This window comes from Artibeus jamaicensis, unplaced genomic scaffold, assembly GCF_021234435.1.
Source record: "Artibeus jamaicensis isolate MK-2021 breed Jamaican fruit bat unplaced genomic scaffold, CSHL_Jam_final contig_64, whole genome shotgun sequence".
Classification (NCBI taxonomy): Eukaryota; Metazoa; Chordata; class Mammalia; order Chiroptera; family Phyllostomidae; genus Artibeus; species Artibeus jamaicensis.
Window position 1 is genome coordinate 14747257 of NW_026521911.1, and position 16548 is coordinate 14763804.

The window sequence follows — 16548 nt, forward strand, 5'->3', positions numbered from 1 at the left end:
AAAGAGGTGTATGTGGCCCAGCTCAGAGCACCCTGCATCGCGAATTCCTGTACATGTGTGCACCCTGAGGCCTTGCTCACATATTTTTCACCAGCTGCAGAAGCAACCACAGAGAATGACATACCTTATGACTTGAAATGTTTAAGATCAGTTTTACAATCTGTATTACACAAAGAGTAAGCTTTTGCTTGCTTAGAATGTCCAAATTCAACTTTGTAAGAGTGTTCTTATTTCAAGCAAGGACATGGCAGATAATTCAGATGTATAAGAATTTAATAGAGTAGATGCCTAGAGGGTACAATTTTATCTTCTGTACATGTACTAAAGCCACCAGCACTCTCACCATGTTAATTTGATTGCTAATTATCTAATAGCCAATTAAACCAAAGTTTAAAGTCAATCTGAGAAGTGAGATAATAGAGTAGCATGAGGCACTGAGCAAAGGTACCCTACCCATCTGGCAAGGGGGCACATTTGGTGAGAGACAGGAACCTTATTTAATTTCTCCATAATTCTTTCTTTCATCTTTGTTATCTTTATTTGCAGAACCTTAGTTTAAAGCCTTAGTCATTTAGGAAACTAGTTTCCTCACTGGCTTCCCTGCCTGTATTTCACTTTATTACCCTCTAACTTCTACAAGACCATCATTTATTCATCCATTCATTTATTTGACAAATGCAGGGTCCGGCAGAGGCAAGGCCTGCTTGAGTGTGATTGGTAGGGTAATACTATGGGTGTAATAATTTATAGTTTTAAGTTGAACATTTCATCTAATATGTCACACGGTGTGCTTGAGTGTGGTATTGTTATTTTACACAATTACGTGCTTATGATTTTTAATAAAAGATTTCATAATAAACAGGGGCATTATTTATGCCGGACCCTGTATACATGGAGCCCCCACCATGTGCCAGGTACTGTTCTTGAGCTCGGATCGTGATTTTACCTGCTTAACCCCCATCCTGTGGCCTTCCTGTTGGAATCTACACCCCTTCACTTGGCAGTCAAGGCTCACCCTGATCCCGGCCGTGCTCATCTCCTAACCGCTCCTTTCCCAGCATTTCATCCTGCAGTCCTACTGTGCTGCGTGTGTCCTTCCTGGTACCCCGTGTTCACACTCCTCACAGCCCCTGCATGACCACTTGTCCTTGTTCTCCTGGCTGTCTCCCTCTGACCTGTCTACACTCACCGTTTTTGGGAAAAGGAGACTGAAAAAGACAGAATCCCCCAAAGGTCCAAAGGGCATCTACTCTCATAATATCCAAAAGAAAGAAACAAACAAAAAACAGTTTATCATACACACATACACACACAAAGAAGATACATTATAAGGCTAATTGTAGTTATTTCTAAATAATAAAAAAGGACAATTTTATCTTTCCAATTCTCAAAAACAGTATTTGATAATTATCTCTTTAACTTCATAATTGGAAAAAGAAACATTTTTAAATTAGCAAGGATGGAGGAGGAAAAGAAAGATCTAGGGGCACAGAACAAATTTCAGGATGCTAAATAAGTTCCTCGTCATCTCCCTGAGCTTGCCGTTCTTCTTGTGTAATAAAATCCACCCACATGTTTCCCATTTATAGCCAGACTCAGTTAATTACAGCATTATTTGTTGTTGCTTCTGGGCAGGGTCAATAAAGGTAATGAGATCTTTTACAGTCTTTAGAAAGTTACTCTCATTCCCTGTGAAATGTCGATATCAGATGCAGTGTGTGTTAGTAAAGAGACTTGGTAACTAACAGGAATGAGTGACATGGTCCTAAGTTCAGTGAAGTAAAACAGTGAGGACATTATGAAGATAACTCAGACACAATTTCTTGCCCCTGAATAACCAAGAGAAATAATTTTTGTCAGAATTATTTAGAAAAAGGTCTTCTTCTTGAGGGTTAACAAAGCCAGGTACAGTAAAAATCATAGGCTCTTAGAGCTAGACAGACACTTAGGAGTTATCAATTTTGTTCTTAGTGGTGAAAGCTTTTCTTCAAAATCAAATGCTGTAAATAGAAGCTAGATAACCTTTGGGTAGCATGACAAGAAGAAAGAGCAGGAGTTATAACCTTAGACAAATCTGGGCTTGAATTCCAGTTCCATCCTTGGACAATACTTGGACTGCCTGAATCCATTTTCATATGAGTAGAATAAGACTGATAACATCTACTTCAAATGTCGGTTGTAAGAACACATGAAATGCACCCTGGATGTGTAAATGGTATTAGTAAGCACATGCTGTAGTTGACTAGCCCTACTAAAACTAAAAACTAGGGAAATGAGTTTGCCCCTTGGAAATTAAAATTAAAACTGACATATGAAAAATCACTGAACAAATCAGAATAATTTATAATTCAGCAGAACTTGTTTGAGTCTGATTGAATTTATTAACATTTAAAGAAAGAATGGGAGGCCCAGAAGGAGGGACTGGGGAATCTCAGAGGCATTCCGCATGTTAGCATTTGCACAGCTAGTCAATAATCTCCAAGCCCGATTCATGAAGGGGTCCCCACTGTGGAAGGCTGGAGGGAATTTCCACCCAGAAGCATTAGCTTTCTATTTTCATAGGCACTATTGCCCTTACTTGCAGATGTGGGTATCGGGGTGTTTAAGACTAATGCTTTGGGTGCCTCTGGCTTCCCTTATTGCAATTACATGTCACTCATGTCAAGACTGTGGCTTATTGGGAATTCCATGTAGCTCAGCCTCCAGCAACAGCACACGGTGGTCACTTGGAGGTTGAACATTTCAGTCCCCATGGTCATTGCTTTTTTTGGTTAATTCATAAACTGGTATTTCATTCTGTGTCTCAGTTCTGTGAACTTTACAGATATAACCCTGCTGAAAGGGATAATTTTCTTTGTACTGACAAAGTACTGCTCTTTGTACTGACAAAGTCAGCAAGGCCTCAGCTTGGGGAAAATTCAGCAAGATAATACATGTCCCCTGGTGAGGGTCCTCTTGGAGGAGAGCTGGCAGCCTGCTTTGGTAAGGCAACCCAACATCCCCTTATGGCTACATGAAATCTTTTTAAATTTCCACCCTAGTCACCCATTAAGTATTCATTCCATCTCTTTCCTGTTCCAAGGTGTCTTTATCTGTGGTTGTATATTCCCTGCAGAAACCACTGAGACAAACAATTGTGTGCAGGTAGGATATTTGGAAAGTGATCCCAAGAATCACCAATTAAAAAGTGGAGTCAGGAGACAGGAAATAGAAAAAAAGCCAGAAAAGTTTACAATATCAAGCAACTTATTATTGAGGGTGACTGGGGCTGAATCCCAGTGGAAACTTAGAGACAACATACAACATGGCAGAGAGTTATTCACACCCCAAACCCCTGGATAAGGAGGATGTTGGTTTATCTGCTCATTCCCTTTCTTTTTGTCTTAGGGCTGCTGCCTGGTGCAGCAACTCCTGGCACTTCCAGCCTGCTCCGGTCTGTAGCCTAGAGGATGTCCTCAGGTAGAAATCTCAGGAGCTTTTGGTAGAACTGCATAGGCATGGACTAGAAAGGGAAGTACAGGGGAGGGAGGAGTGAGGATGAAGAACAGGGCAATAAACAGCATCTACTCCACAGTATGTCATGAAAGAATAAGGCACAATTGCTTTATAATGCTTATCGATCAAATGCTTATAATGACTGGGCATAATTCTAAATGAAAATCCAGTTCAGTCACAGAGGTAAAAGCAATGGAAGACTTCTCTGAGGTTTCAGATTTGGCTCCCAGCAAGGCACCGAAAGAAAGTGAAGGCAAATCTGAGGCTGATTCCTATTTTTTACCTCCTCTGGGACTGGAATAACGGTGACTATAGCAACTCACTCCCCCAAGCAATGCTAAGGCAGAATGGAACAGTGCTACCTTGTATTTGCACAGCAAGTCCTCACTTAAAGTTGTGGACAGGTCCTGAGACTTTAAGAAAAACAACATATCATGAAAGCAATTTTACCACAGGCTAATTGATATAAGCAAGAGTTAAGTTCCTAAGTATCTGATCAATGTTCTAACAAAATGATGTTGAATGAAAGAAACACCATTATTCTAGGAACTGCTATGTTCTGTTTCAGGGTCTGGCCGACACTCAAACATGGGAGTCTGCCGTCTTAGGCAAGTGTGAAGAGAACAGAACACAAGTCCAAACTTCTCAATACTCCCAGTGTACGTGATACCACATTTATTTCAATGTCTCAGTTTTGTTTAAGATTCACCGAAGACTCCCCACCCACCCAAATTTGTGGGAGATCCAATATCAGTTACTTGGAGGACTGTTGCTATGAGCTCCTTTCTCTTCCCTTGTATGTTACAAGAACACTGGTTCGGTGGGGGGAGGTGGGGTGCAGACAGACCTGGACATCAGGAACTTGAGCAGCAGGAAGCAAGGTCACTGTGAGCATGTCTCTGCAGCCCTTGCTCCTCGGGGCTCTGTGATGCTTCAAAGGTGCAGTGGCCCCCCCACCTCTTCTGCTGTGGTGAAGTGTCCCTGTCCAGCCTTCTGTCCAGAAGGATGACTCTTAGGAGACCCCAGGCCCTCAAAGCGACACTGAGTCCAGCACTTCTTCACACAGTGGCCTTAGGCCATAGTCCCCAGTTCTGACCTTCACTCCCCCTGTCCTTTGTTCCAAGATCCCGGCAGGTATGGGTTTCCCTCCCTGGCCCCCAAGCCACAGAACTAGAAGTCAGAAGTGCTGCTTACTTTCCTGTTTTTGAACAACAAAGTCTAATGGACTCCCTGGAAACAGTCAGCTTCTTTTTACTTGGTTGTTTTCAACTTCCTTTTTTTTTTGGCCTAGGAATCCACAGGCATATGTAAACAAACTTGGGAGGGGAGAACTAAGAAACCCGACTTGGTGCTGAAGGGGTGGAGAGGGCCACGCAAAGCTGCAGAACTGCTTATCACCACTACAAAGCACCGGCAGGCATCATGAAAGGCGCCTCAGACGCTAAAAGCAATAAAAGCTCTGGCCTAGAGTTCTGCCGGAAAATTTCAGGAGCTGTCATTGTTTACTCATCTGAGTTTCTCATAGAAGTGTTCTTGCCTTGAATTGGCCATCACCTTTACTTCAAAAGCCTCTGATGTCAGCCAGTCTTTACCTCCCACAGGCCCACCCCCCACCTTGCCCCCATTTGCATCAGCTAAGATCTCCACAGCCACACTGTACTGTTCACGTGCTGGTTAGAGACAGAGAATTCACAGCAGGCTTTCTTTCCAATGTTCATGCTTTGAAGTGCACCTTGCATTCCCTGTCTCCTCTGTTGACCTCACTTTGATGTACAGTGTGGAGGGTGACACTTCTGGTGACACTTCTAAGATCACTTCAGGAATCTCACTGAAGGCTTGTAAGCCTGAGCTTGTAAATCTAAATGAACAAACTAACTGATTTTATATACATATACATATATATATATGACAGAAATAGTTAACATTTGTTTAGTACAATAACTTTCAAATCTAAGTGGAGAATAGCTAAAGAAGTTTGTTAAAAGTGTACATTACAGTACATTAAATCCTAATAAAATAGGTCTGGTATGGGCCTCAGAAATCTGTATTTTCAACAACTTTCAGATTCAGGAGTTTAGAGGACCCCTTTCTGTAAAACACTTAATTGGTATCATCTATGTGTAAGGCAATTTGCAGGAAGCTTTGCAGGCCTTATTTTATCAAATCATCACAACAGTGTTATAACAAAAGTATTACTAGTTTTATTTTACAGATGAATAAATGGGGGCTGAGAAAGAGAAATTAAAACCTAATGTCATTAAACAAGTATATTAGATCAAATATTCATGGTTGCATATATCTACATGGTTGCAAATCCCAAGCTCTTTCAATTACATTTCATTATAAAATAAATTCTAGTGTTAAGGCTACTTTAGTTGTAGCAAAAATTGCAATTCTCTACTAATATGCCTTAGATTTAAAAAAAAAAAACCCTGTTCTTTAGTCACAATTTACTTATTAGTCTTGTCCATTACATTATGCAGTAATAATGAAAAAACCCTGGATAAAATGGCTTAAAACAACTCAGATTCATTTTCACTTTCCTTTCTCACGCACCTTGAGTGGTGCCAGGGGTTCTGTTCCTTGTTGTTTTCATTCAGGGACACACAGTGCCAGAGCCACTACCATCTGGCACATCACCAGTCCTGTGGCAGGGGAGGGAAGGGAAGCAGGAAGTGACCAGCTCCTCCCCCATTCATTAACCAGAGCAGCAGCGTGGCCAGGCTTGACACTGGGAGGAGAGGGCCGTGCAGTGCTTGCTGCTTTGTGCTCAGAAGACAGAGGTTGGAAATCCCTGTGCACAGCACACATGTTCACAACTACTACAATCGGAGAAAGGGGACCTGGGTTCAGATTCTGACTTTACAATGTACTAACACTGTTACTCCAACCAAGGGAATAAATCTAGATTTCTTGATTTCCTAACCATGTAGAATCACATTTGTATTGTATGGTTGTTGTGAGAATCAAGTAAGACTAAATTTGTAAATTCAAACAGCTCAGTGCCTGAGGCAAAAATAGATGTTTACACTAAAGCGAATTGAATTAGAAATAACACGTTGCTGACTACGGTTACCTAGGCACATACCAATGCTGTTTCAGATTCACAGGGCTATTTTATTTTCGTATTTAAATTCAGATATGGTGTCTAATGACACTTGGGAAATCACCGTGGGGGGAGAATGGAATGCGCTAACTTGCTAATAGGAGAAGCTGTCGTAGGCTGGGTTCCCCAGTCAACAGGCTGGAGGACAAACATTTGTTTGCAGGAACGGCACCCGAAAAGCGGTAAGGGAAGCTGGACTGCACGAGAAACTCTGACTTGCAATGCAGTGATAACAGAACCAATCTCCCTGGGAGCTCAGGAGCTGCGATGGCCCTTCAGGGATGTTCCGGACTGTGGCAAGGGAGGCAGGCCTAACCCAGGGCCGGACAGGGCCCTTGGAGGGCAATTTCTGGAGAGGGACTTAGCTGAGAGCCCTAACCAGGCAACGCTCCGTCCAGCTGGGGAAACCCAGTGGGGAGGGGGCGGTACTGAGAGCCTCAGGTGTGAATCAAGGGGTCTGAACAGTGTACCAGAAGATCCATTTTAAAGGTAAACTTGAAAATGCAATAAGGCTGCGGAACGTTTGAACAGTAAGTTAAGTGAGGTATTTGAGGTTTACGGTTCTAACATACAGACAGGGACATTTACAGGAAAATGCATAGCTGGTGTAGAACCCAGTTCTTTTTCTCTTGCCTCCATCTTGTCCTCCTCTAGAATTGACTGGATCTCCTAAGGACCACTGTCAGAATGTGAGGTCTACAGCCAAAGAAGGAACTTATTTTTCTGACAATTACCTGAGAAATAATTTAAAGATGGCAAAAATGATTATTTGGCTTATTTCTACCATGGCTGGAATACTTTTTAAAGGTGTAATTCTCAGGCTGGAATACTAACTTTCCCCAGGAGTGCTTAGGGATGATGCAGGGAGACCTAGGGGCACTTCTGCATGGGTGTGATGGAATGACTTCAAGGCCTGGGGGAGGGGAGCAGCCTTAATAATTTAATGGTTTTCAATTTACAAGACATATATACTAAGGTTTATAAAATTGCACTATTTTAAAGGTAAAACTGTATCCTTTACAGATGTAAAGGAGCCTTTCAATTTATATTAGAGCATTCAAACCACACAGAGACACAAGTTCGTTCTGCTGTGCCTTTAAGGGCTTCACTGGAAAAGTTTGAACACTCTGTTCTAAACTGTTAGAGCTTTTCATTATTGTCTGGTCATTGTTTCTTTCATATTTTACAATTTTTATATGGAAGAGACACACCTCAAGCAATCGGTCATTCCCTCGGGAAAGAGCAAGTAAAGGAGGTTTACCTGGGGGCTGCAGGGCACTGAGGGCAGTGACCACGCGGCGCCTGCTGAGGGCCTTTGTGTTGGCAAGTGCAGCCACACTCGGAAGAGGCACGAAGGTCCCTCTGTCTCACAGTGTCTTCCAAATTAGGTCGGGGTGCAGTGTAAGTAAAAATAGGGTGTGAACACTTATCAAGCATATTCCACAAGGCCAATGCCTTTTACAAAGTTTACCTCCTATAATCCTATAAAGTTTTCAAGAAGTGTTTCTTATCCTGATCTGATGAATGAAGAAACGAAGGCTTAGAGGTGTTAAGAAAACAGGCAAGGGCTTAATCTCAAGTGTGTTGGTCTTCAAGGCTACAGCTCACTTATCCATGTTAAACATGTTAATGGCCAAAATGTCAAGTTTTTATAACTAATATAGGAAAAGTCCTATAGTACAGACAAAAGTGTCTGGGCTTTGGGATCAGATAGAAGTTTAAGTCCTGGTTCTGTCATGGACCGACTCTATGAGATTTGGAAAGGGCTTAATATTTTTCAGCCTCAGGTATTTTATCTGGAAGATGCAGAAAGTACATACATAAAAGCAGAGCAAAACATGAATAAGCAATGATAATTTTGTTAAAGATTGTATCTGACATGGACAAAATAACCTAGAAGCTTCCAGATCTAGTATTATGTAATTCCTTAAATGACAAAGTCAATTAATATGTCTAGATGAATATGCCCCTCCTCCTCCCTGGTCTGCTTAGGATGAAGCCTGGGGGTTCCTGGCAGTCACTCAGGAGCCGCGCCTGGCCACAGGGGGGAAACCCCTGCCTCTGTGGTCTCCTTCCTGTTCGTATCATTCGGCCTGGCCCTGTGATGCCTGTGCTTCTCTACGACAGTTGGGGATGATCAGATCATCAAATAGCCTCTTTGGTTTTCCCAAGGAAGCCTTGGTAGTATTTCCAGTATTATTATTATTCTCCTTCTCCTTCTTCTTCTATTTTCCTCTTTTATCTGACCCATTTTTGCATGGGATATTTTCTCTAGTAATTGCACAAGTTTTAATTAAAGCTGGTAACTCTGGGGCGTCTTCCGCACGCTCCCTGACGAGTGTGATATAAATGGACACAATAAACAGACCATCTAATATAGATAGAGTCTACAGCTGCATCTGCTAATTAGGACCAATAAAAGGCTTCTGGGGCAAGCATTCCCATGTGACATTTGTTTAATTAAAGCCTTTGTCTGCTCTACTCAGAAGGGTGAAAAATATTCTACTTACAATGTACTGAAAACAAACATAGCCTTCAGAATGTGGAACATTCCATAATAATCCATTCTGAGCTCCCAGAAGGAAACTTTTGGCCAAAAATCATATTTTTTCTTGATAATACATACACTGTTCTTGTCATTTTAATTAAACCAGATAATTTATTCTATTTCTGAATCCACATGTATATATACATAGGAATATGTCTGGCCAGTAAGCTTGAAGGGAAGAATAGGTTCAGAGACAAGCCAGGGAGGATTCAGGCAGGGATCATGGGACCTAAATGCAGAATGGATCTCTCACACATTACCCTAAGGAAGATAAGTCCATTTTGGCCAGCAATGTAATTGTTTGCTCTCAGTAACGGGCTGAGTTATTTACTGTATATACTTATAATAGTTGTTACAGGTCAAGGAATAAGATGCATTGTCATAAGATGGTAAAGTGGAAAGGGCCTTTGGCAGAGAGACAGAAGTATGGATTGCAGTCCTAACTTTGCCATAAATTTAGAAAATTATTCTTTAAGTCATAGTTGCTCTATCTTTAGCAATGAAAGTGTGATATTTCACTTGCTTGATTTCAAGACATTCCTGGCTCAAGTTCTTTGATTACACATTCTTTAATCAAGAGGATTTTTCCAAATATGGTTCAAATAAATTGATAATTTTAAAATAATTAAAATACAGAAACATATATGAATAAATTGGTAAGTTGTTCTCTTAAGCTATATCTTGTAGAGGTCTTGTTATTTGATTACATATGTATATATATGGCAAAGTAGCTTGTAGTTCACTCTAAAGAATTTGTTTTTAAGATATATTTTATTGATTATGCTATTACATTTGTTCTATTTTTTCTCCCCTTTATTTCCCTCCACCCTTCATCCCCTCCCACAAAAATTCCCTCCCCTGCTTAGTTCATGTCCATGGATCATAACCCTTTTATCCAGGGTTCTAATAGCCAGCTCTTTCTATCCATTCCCCATATCTATAATTGATTAGTAATTAAATTATTTTGCTACACAGGTAGAAGATCAATCTATATGGCCATCCCTAGTACATGGTTTAACCTGCTTTGCTAAAAATAATAAAAATCAAAGTGTCTTGATTCAATATCTTTTCTTTTCTACTTCTTCATGTTTCTGAAACCAAGATGCTTCTCAAAATCGAAGCTGAAAGGGACTAGCCTAAGTTGTAACAGAGCTTTCACTGTTTATAGATAAGCAAATTTAGTTGTGTATATGTGTGTTTGTCAAGATAACTTTTTATCTGACATTCCTCTTTTAAGTTTAGTCACTTGCACTATACCAGGGGTTAAATTTAAACTTTTAACTTTGGAACCTGAATTGTTCCAAAACATACTAAATATGCTTTTTGTAATACTAGGGTAGAAAGCACTATTGAAAAAAACAGTCATTCTAAATGTTGACATTTTCCTGTCACACATAAATCAAAAAAGAAAAAATAGTAAATTTCTCAACTCTCTCAGGGCAGGTAATGAAATAATCAAAGCTAGGGGAGACGGATCTGATCAGGTCACGTGTGTGAAGAACTGGGACTTCAGACCCAGAATTCTATCTTTCTAAACTTCATTTTCTCTCTTCCTTCCTTCCTTCCTTTGTATTCCTCCTCTTTTTCTTTTCTTTCTTGAATATTTTTAACCTCTTCACATTACTGAAAGTTCAATGCTGGCATCATCCACATATGTCAGCGTTGTAGGTTTGACCTCTGGTCTGGGCATATAAAAGAATCAACCAATGAAAGCATAAGTAATTGGAACAAACTGACGTCTCTCTCTCTCCCCCTCTGTCCCTACTTCCCCCTCTCTCTAAAATCAATAAAACAAAATAAATCAATGCAACTTTAAAATTACAAAGAAGAAAGTAAAATAACACACAGGATCTCATCACCCCCAAAATAATGATTAGTAATGTTAGGAATATGTCATTCCAGAATTATCTGTGCACATACGTACAGATAGAGGGGTAGACAGACACTGGCATACCTTGGAGATATTGCAGGCTTGGTTCCAGACCACAGCAACAAGGTGAGTATCACAATAAAGTAAGTCTTAATGATTTTCAGGTGAAGGGTCTTGCCTTCAAATTTGTAAGAAACGCAACACCTGTGAAGTACAATAAAATGAGGTATGACTATAGATAGAAATGTTATGATATGTAGGGTTGATTTATGCATATTTTCTAAATTTAATGTACTAACTTATTTTTACTTTAAAAATAAAAATTAAATATAGAAAATGGCTTAGCATATACACAAATATCTCCTTGCCCTGTCCAGGACTCCTTAGAGTAATGGCTGACTCTAGGTCTGGAGCAGGAAATACAGGAGATGATCCCGGAGCATTGTGTGGTGCCAGGAGGTAAGAAAGTGAAAAAACACACCCCCAGGCATACGGGAGCCAACTGAAAGCGTGCCCGTGACAAAAGGTGGAATGATTTGAACAGCAAATTTAGTAAAGTAGTACTGGATTATAACACAAATTAGAAAGTAAATATCCATCAACCACACTGGTAATAAATAAACTAATAACAGAATAGACAAATCTCTGCAGAAAAAAATCGCAAGTAATTTGTGTAGATGCTTCACCCTTAAAAAGGTGAAGCATTACTCCTGGTGCCTTAAGGGCAAACTGGGTATAGTGACTTCACTCCAAAGAGTAAAGTATAAAAAGTGGGAAAAAGAATAAAGTGAAGAAACCTGACAACCACCCACTACCTCAGCCAGGTGGTTAAGGTTAATAGTGATACATCGTGCTGACAGAATGGACCTTTGATCTCAAGTGATGAAAATGGCACTGTACCTTGGTGATCGTCCTCCCCCAAACCCATAACCCCAGCCTAACCATGAAAATAGATTCAAATAAATCCCAGCTGGTAGACATTCTGTATGTTGCCTAACCTGTTCTCATCAAAGCTGTCTAGGTCTTCAACATCAGGGAAAGTCAGAAAAAGGGTCGTGGCCAAAGGAAGCCTAAGGAGAAGTGTTCAGTAGATGTGAGGTGATGTATCTGGATGGCATCCTGAAACAGAAAAGGATCAGGTAAAGTGGAGAAACTTTAAGAAGCTGAACTATGAACTTTAGTTAGTTAGAATGTATCAATAATGCAATGTAATGTATCAACATTATATTAGAACGTATCAACAAATGTAAGATGTTAGTAACAGGGAAACTGGCTGGGGCGGGGATGGGTAGATGGAACTCTCTGTATTATCCTCACTATTTTCCTCTAAATCTGCAATTTTTCTAAAGAAAAAAAGGTTACTTTTAAAAGTGAAGTACTTCAAGAGAGTTATTGTATTTTAAAATTATTTTTATATCACAAGAGATAATTCCTAAAATTTATTCCTATTTATTACATATGCACATTGAAATTTGAGATGTTAGTCATGTTTTTAAAGTACTTTTTCAATTTCAGAATTCCCATACACTGTCATGTTTGATAGGTGACAAATAAATACAATTATATTTTATTCCTTCTTCCTTTCTTGTACCTAATTCTTTTGATTGTTATGTCATTATATTAAAAAATTTGTATATTTATAACATAAATTCTGTTCTATAACCGTAGCTCCTACAGAACTTTAGTTCTGTATTTAGACAATTCAATGCTAGTATTTTACCCCATTTTATCCATTTCCAGAGTTCTTATTTAAAATACAACTGTAGATCCTCTGGGCCTCATTATCAAGTAGATTTTTTGTTTTACAAGAGTAGCTCATGGATTTTATATTTCCTGAGATCTGGGATGCTTGCAAACATCTATGCATAGTTTTATGCTTGAAGGGAATGTACCTGGGGATAAAGTTGCTGTGTCGCACCTTTTACCTGTGCATGATTTGTGTTAAAAAATAAGAAACTGTCCCTGGGTAGCTCAGTTGGTTAGAGCATCATCCAGATATGCCAAGATTGTAGGTTCAATCCCCAGTCAGGGCACATACAAGAATCAATCAATGAACACATAAATAAGCAGAACAACAGATTGATGTTTCTCTCCCTCTCTCTTAAAGACCAATCAATAAATATTTAAAAAAATAGGAAACTTACAATAAATGTTTTCTAAACTCTGTTAGCCTGTATGTATCTATTTAATTAATAGCCCCATTGTTTTTCAGTCTCACATAGTTTAAGTCTAAGATTTTTTACATTCAGAATTAAACAATTATACCGAGTCAATTTTGCTCATTGGATGTTTTAGAAATATATATATACATACACATATATGTGTATATATCCATTATATATAGATTTGGAAGCTAGAATAATGGATGATATTAAATAAAATTAAATGGAGACATGAGAGAAAGGGAAGGGACAAAAACAGTACAGTTGTTTTGAGCCAACAACAATTATTTAAGAAACTAGTATCCAGCTTAGAATACTACTTTCCATATAAAAGTTTAGATTTTAACACTTTTCCTGACAAAATCTGAGAACACTTTACATGGGATCAAGCAGAACGAAGGGTTCGTAATGAGAATTCATGGGTGAAGAATGTGAGTTTGGTACTACTGACAGAACTCGTTTGTAGTTACAATGTTCCTTATCCCTGCCAACCCGGAGAATGGCCTCTGTGCCCACGGTACCCTGGGCTTGCTAGTTCTAGCGTTAGTATGATCCTCTCTGAGACCTCATTGACTCCATGTACCCGTCGCCACAGGTATCTCATCGGCAGCGAGCTTTCCACCCATTAGGCATGTGAGTTGGTCGCAGAGCACAATGTCCAGGGAGAGAGAAATAAACATTCATATCCGGAGGTGGAGGCTGCCAGGTCCACTTTGGGAAAAGTGTCAATACTGGGGGAGAGCCCTTTCAGTGGCAACCTTCAGAGGTGTAAATACAAAGCGAGCAGAAGCTATTGCACTGAAGGAAGATGAGTAGGATCTCCTGGGGTTCAAAACAGGATGTCACTTCGCCCTTTGGTCACAGAGCTGGCGTCTCTGTCTCGTGCCCTCCCCACAACAAACCCAATTCTTTGTTCAGAGACTATCGGTCACACCATCTGAGACTTTTTAAACATGATTTTATTTATTCATTTTTATTGAGAGGGTAAGGGAGGGAGAAAGAGAGGGAGAGAATGATCGATGTGAGAGAAGAACCCACAACCCAGGCATGTGCCCTGCAGGGAATGGAACCAGTGAGCTTTCGTTTTTGAGGGGCGATGCCCAACCCACTGAGCCACCCTCTATATTCTGCCACACAGTAGCCATCAGGGCTTTTAATTGACAAGGTCAAGGTAGCTTTGGCCAAAATAGATATTGCATTACAATGAAACAGGGCGAATTCAGAACAATTTCAGTGCTGCTGTGTCTCAAGAAGATACCGGACTCAGAGGTAGAACACTGAATGGCTCATTTCTCATCTCCGCTCCTGTTAAGTCTCTCCATCCAGCCCCAGACTGAGATCCTTCATTTACATTATTCAAGTCTCTACGAAAGGATTACGTTCTCTATAAAGTTGAAATGACAATACATGATGAAGAAAAATGTAATTGTGATGATGATGAAGTAACTACTTGGTATGCCTGAAGACAAGAGTGCTGTCTAGTCGTTAGGGTGGTTGTGAATAGTAGACGAAACCATGTATGGAGAAATCTAGCCAAGTCTTGACAAGAAAATTAAAAGTTGAGTAAGTTTCCATTACAACCAGCCTTGTGTTCTTTGTTAATAGGAATAGTAGCCAGCGTTCATCAAACACTTACTGTGTACTAGGCAACTTTTGAATTTAAGGTTTTAGATAAATTGTCTTCTTTAATATTCTTGACAACTGTATTGGGGGGGTGACCTCATTTTTCTCATTTGCCAGATGAGGAGACGGAAATACAGACAAGTAAGAAAGTATTAGAACCTGGAATCGAAGCTTGCCCATCTGCCTCAAGGGTTCGTACTCTTAACCTCTACGTTACACTAACCCTCAGCTCGAATTTTAACCCCAGATAGTAGCAATCTTGTAAAGAGTTTAACCGATGCATTTTAAAAATTTATTTGAGACAGCTCTGGTTTTTATAAAAATCACTCAGAAGACAAAATAGAGAAGACTTCATGATGCAAAGATTAGCTCTCAGTGTTGGTGGTAAAATTAAGGATAAAACTAATTGTGTGCAAAGAAATTGAAAATATATGTGACTCAAAATAACCCAGGTAGATATTTCACAGTCCTGAGTCCATCTGATGATTTTAAAGGGTTCAGACCAAGGTCCCTCTGCATGCTGGTTTTTCAGAAAGCATGGTTCTCCCTCCTTCTCCTGTAAGGGGACAATCCAGCCTCATGGCGGGACCAAAGACTTCTGAGTTACTGACATCATGTCAAGCCTCGTGATAAAACAGCCTCAGATGCATGAAGCTGAGACGTATTCAACGTCTCCAGAATCAGACTGAGAGGAAGCTCCAGAGGGACACACGGGGCCCGAGTTTAACCACCTCTGAAGCACAGGCACCCAAAGGAAGTATCTCTGCGCTGCAAATTCTCACCCCACCAACTGCAGCTGGAAGAAAGCCTAACCAAGTCAGAATGCTTCATCTTTATCCAGGCACAGCGCCAGTTTCCAAACGATGACAGAAACTTCAGATTTGTCTTAGCAATTGGCTTTCACTTCTCAATTTCTCTCTTCTCTCTCTCTCTCTCACACACACACACATACATATCACATACATGTATAAGTACAGATGCATACATGAGTACATAAATATATATACACATATATGCCTGCAAACATTAGTGATTAATTTTCCTTTGATTTTTTGTGTTTAAACAAACTCAGTTCCTGACAACATGGATATCTTTTATTTCCTTTCAGATAACTCAGAAATCTCTATAGCTCCTTGTATTGAATTTTTTAGTAGTTTATTTTTATGTTCTAGATTCTTTCAAATTCTTCTCAGAGTCGACCTCTCTAAGTAATAATGAATTCAGGGCAACAAAAAATAGCATTTTTATTTCTAGTAGCCCAGGTCTATTTCATGGTATTTTAGTTTGTCTTTGCGTTTACAGGACATAAAGGTCTTGCTGTTCCGGTCATAAGAAGAAAGAAGCCCATCGATCCGGTGCCTCCCACACATGCCCTGACCGGGAATCAACCACGTGCCCCTGGTGCCCAGGACGACGCTCCAGCCAACCAAGCCACCCAGTCAGGGCTCAGCAACTATCGTCTGAGCACCAGTCAGGTGCCAACCGTCACATTTAGTGCAGACAAGTGTATCATCTGCATTCTACATTTCCTCAGGGGGCAGAAAGTCAAAAGAGAATGTTGCTTCCACTCTAATTAGGAGAACAAGCTGGGGAATATACAAAACCATTCAAAGATACTTAGTCTATTGAAGACCTAAGGGCACAAGGTCACCTAATGAACTGAAATGCAAAAGGTGACAGGCCTCTCCGATGAAAGGGCTTACCTTTGGCAAAGCAGTGAGAGGCGGAGGAAGCTGCCACGGGT

General features: G+C 40.1%; 1 protein-coding gene across 1 annotated transcript in view; it reads right to left on the reverse strand.

Annotated features, from left to right (window-relative positions):
- The window catches only part of RAB38 (RAB38, member RAS oncogene family), a 124022-nt gene that overhangs the window by 94412 nt on the left and 13062 nt on the right, over window positions 1-16548 (reverse strand). Inside the window, exons 2-3 of the mRNA XM_053670872.1 lie at window positions 12018-12138; window positions 11104-11223 (exon numbers count right to left, since the gene is read on the reverse strand). The gene's annotated coding sequence lies outside the window, so the exon portion shown is untranslated. The remainder of the gene's footprint in view (window positions 1-11103; window positions 11224-12017; window positions 12139-16548) is intronic.